We start from the raw sequence: 4,267 nt of genomic DNA on the forward strand, positions 1-4,267 counted from the left end.
AAAACTCCCCAAACTGGCCCCCTACTCAGGCAGTTACTCTCTTAGACAGAAGAAAATTTAATCAGCTTCCCTGTTGTCTGACCAGCTAATGGCCTTACATTCTTCCCTCAACAACTGGGGCTGGCAAAGATCTACCTGAATCTTCATTCATTCATTCATTCAATCGTATTCATTGAGTGCTTACTTTGTGCAGAGCTCTGTACTAAGCGCTTGGAAAGTACAAGTCGGCAACATATAGAGATGGTCCCTACCCAACAACAGGCTTACAGTAGAGAAGGGGGAGATAGACAACGAAACAAAACATGTAAACAGGTGTTAAAATAATCAGAACAAATAGAATTGCAGCTATATGCACATAATTAACAAAATAAATGCAATACTAAATATGTGCAAGTAAAATAAATGGAGTAATAAATCTGTAGAAATATCTACAAGTGCTGTGGGGAGGGAAAGGATGTAAGGTGGGGGGATGGGGAGGAGGAGATGGGGAGGGGAGGGGGATCAGAGGAAAAAGAGGGGCTTAGTGTGGGAACCTTAGTCCCTGAAACTTTCTCACAAAGTCAGAAGAAAACGGGTCCCCTCCTCTAAACCACAGGCAAGTGGGGGCACCATTTCCCATAGCAGTGAATCTCCCCAAACCATGGTCAATGGAGGTTGGCTCACGTTCCCCAAAATGCATTGCATTGCCCTCACTGACAGTAATGCATACCTGTTACTTTTCTGGCCATTCGCTCAGCTGAATAAGGTTTCCCTGCAGGTTCTCCCACCAGCCCAACAGGCTAAAAACAGCAGTATTTACTGCCAGCACCAGAGCAGACTCTCCCAGTCCACGGCCAGTAGGATTGAGACCAAACAATTGGTCTGCTTTTGTAGACTCGTGCTGAGGAACCGTGGGATTCTGACTCTTGGAGGACTACCAGATGAACCAAGGTCAGGCCTGATAGAGAACTGCTCCCTCCAGACCAGAGCTGACCTCAGGCTGCTGCTTCTGGAACCATCAGCTGAGCTTGCCCTCTGCTCCCCAGGACGTGAGGTCCCACAGACCCTCAGAAAGTCACCTAGATATGAGATTCCAGAGAATGAAATCCTCCTGTAGACTGTGAGTAGTTGTGGGTAGGGATTGTGTCTAGCAACTCTATTGGAGTGTCCTCTCCCAAGTGCTTAGTGCAGTGCTCCGCACACAGTAAGTGGTCAAAAAATATGATTGGTTGAATGTATGGACCATTCAGAGCAGTTGACAATCTGGGGGTTGAATGATTGAATCCTCAGTAGGATGTGATTGTCCCTGGAGTTTCCAGGAGAGGCCAGCGTCCAACAGAAACTGCCATCCTCCACATACCCTAAGCATCAGGAGTATTTAGGGGGGATTCATGGAAGAAGAGCTAGGGTGGGAATGGATCGTGGGCCTGTGGCCTCAGAGCCAGAATTATACTGAAAGTGTGGGAGGAGGAAGAAGGGATCACACACACAGGATTTGAGTGTATTTACTATCTCCTTGCTGTCCAATCTTGTCAGAAGATGGAGCTTTTGATCTTTGGATGTGTCCTGGACTGTTGGGATGGTTTGGCATTGACCACGCCCAGGGTCTTTTGCTCTGGGTAGTGGGGGTAGGTGTGTGTAAGGCCTATGACCTACTTTTTCAAGATCATTTTCTGTCCTCGTCACTACTCCCAGCCTCCTGCCTGATTCAAGGGATGTCAACCCTGGAGTTGCTGTGGGGACCGGTCATATTGTGGGGCTCAGGGCAGGGAGGACAGAGCTATGGGAGGCTCCCCAATTCTAGAATCATCCCTGATTCCCCCAAACCTCTCTATGTTTTCAAACTTCCTGGGGACCCATGAAGGAGGGCAATTTCTAACTATTTTTTCCTCTGGTGTTTGTGAGAATGTTTCAGGGTTGCAGGTGCAGGGCTCCAGGCAAGGATAATCCCCAGAGCCCATGCATCGATGATTTCTCTTTTCCCAGACTGGGGACAGGAGAAGGAACCCAGTGTTCCGCCCATTCCCAACTACAAGCAAACTATGGCATAAAAACAGAGCCATCATTCTAACTACAAGTCCAGGCAAACTCTCGTAACCCTCCCCTCCCAATTTTCCCTAGATCTCAGTTTGTCCGGGATGTGGGCTGCCCAACAACATATTGACAGTTTCCCTCTGAGAGGAGTGGATGCTGGAGCCCCAGTCCCTTTGCCCGTGGAGAAGAGTCAGTCTCCTAATTCTGGTGATCCTCACTGCTTATCCTAGACTCGCCTAACCTGATGTTCTCTCAGCTTAACTTGTTGCTGTTCCTCCAGCTTCCCAATTCCACCAGGGGGGGAGAGAAGCCTCCCTGCTGCCTCGACAGACAGTATCCGGCCACCTACTGTAGGGATGAGGACCTGGTAATTGCAGGGACTTTATCTCTGCAGACCATGATTGTTTTTCAGAGTGAAAAGTTACACTCTGTAGTTACAGAAAGGACTACACTGTTAGGTAAGTTTTTTGTGTGCTAGCGGTCATATTAAATCCATTTAATTAAATTATGGTACTTACTAAGCATTTGCTATGCAAAGCACTGTCCTAAACATTGGTTGGGTACAGTTCCTGTCACCCACGGGGCTCACACTCTGACTAGGTTTTAATCCTCATTTTACAGATGAGGTAACTGAGGCACAGAGAAGTTAAGTGACCGGCCCAAGGTCACACAGCAGAAATGTGGCAGAGCTGGTATTAGAACCCAAGTCTCATGACTCAAAGCTTGGGCCTCGCTATTTCTTCTGTTTTTTCTCTTTTGATGGCACTTGATAATTGAGCAGGGACTGTATTCAACACTGAGTTTCTGACATCTTTCCTGATACAGGTCCAGCCTGTACTCTGAGTCTCCAGCATCACTTCCTAGTCTGGATTCTCTGTCCTTCCTTCTTTCCCTTCAGGTTCTGTCCCTCAGATCGTTCTTCTGTGTTTCAAGGGAAAATATTTCCCTCTACTCCCTCTCTGTCCTTGTTGCCACTGGAGCTGTGTCTCAGAGCCAGGGAGGACCTGGGGCTGGGTGGTGCGGGAGACGATGCAGGGTGGCCAGTGCAGGAGGTGATGTGATTCAGGGTTCTAGGCTGGGTGATGCTGCCACTGGACTTTGTACCCTATCTGTTCTCTTGGTAGGACATGTCCCCTGTAATGTGCAGTGGGGCACAGGGTAGATCTTGGGGGCTTACACTGTCTTTCCCATTTCAGATGGGTTCACAAAGACTTCCAGCACTTCCTGGCCCTGCTATATACCATGGATGAGATCAACGAGGATCCCAGCGTTTTCCCCAATATATCACTGGGCTTCGATGTCCATGAAATCTACCACAATGCCGAAAGAGCCATGGAGGGTGCCTTGATGGGGATGTCAGAAGGAGGACAGACCATCCCTAACTACAGCTGTGGGAAGCAGGAAAAGACTGTGGCTTTCACTGGAGGAGCCAGGTCTGCCCTGTCCATCTCCATGGCGAACATCCTGGGACCCTACCAGTTCCCGCAGGTAGGAGACCATTCAAACAGTCTGGTTCCTTCCTTGTGTAGTTAAGGAATGACCAGATTGAAGATTTGTCTCAGGTAAAGCAGTTTTTGTTTACTTCTTTCAAACCCACACTGCCCATTGAGAAGAAATGTTCTTGGATAAGAGCATATTTTCAGACAAAACCTAGAGCTGTGTGTCCTTAAAGGACAAGCCACGTCCTGTGCGTTCACTAATCGAGAAGATGAAACTGTCCAAGTGAATTTCTATCAGAATCAGTTCCTTTGTTACTTTTTTCTGGCTCCAAGAGCACACCCTGCTCATTCTGCAACTTTCCCTTTAGAGGGGCAAAAAGAAATGGTAAAAGGAAAATTATAAATATGGGGCATAGAGTCAGGATGTGTGAAGGAGCTAGGGACAGGGAACACAAGGTCACTTTCACTCACTATAGTTCTGGGGTTTCTACTCCAGGGGGATTTCAAACCCCTCCTGAAGCCCCCATTTCCCTCCTCCCTTGACCTCTTTAGGAACCACTGCTATGATCCACCTTCTATCTCCCTACCTGCCAGCTTCAACTGTTCCCTCTCTGAGGGCTATTTTTTTCTCTACCTTCTATCATGTGCAAAGTTCCTTGAGTCTCAGAACACTTTCCCTGGATCTATTATGCACAGCACATATTACTCCATCTTGTCCTTGCTCCCTTTCTTGTCAAGTCTCCTCGATCAGATATTTTGCCCTTCTGCCTCCATTATCTCTTCTCCAACTCCCCTCTTGACCCACTCCAATCTGC

This window comes from Tachyglossus aculeatus, unplaced genomic scaffold (assembly GCF_015852505.1).
Source record: "Tachyglossus aculeatus isolate mTacAcu1 unplaced genomic scaffold, mTacAcu1.pri scaffold_1_arrow_ctg1, whole genome shotgun sequence".
NCBI lineage: Eukaryota > Metazoa > Chordata > Mammalia > Monotremata > Tachyglossidae > Tachyglossus > Tachyglossus aculeatus.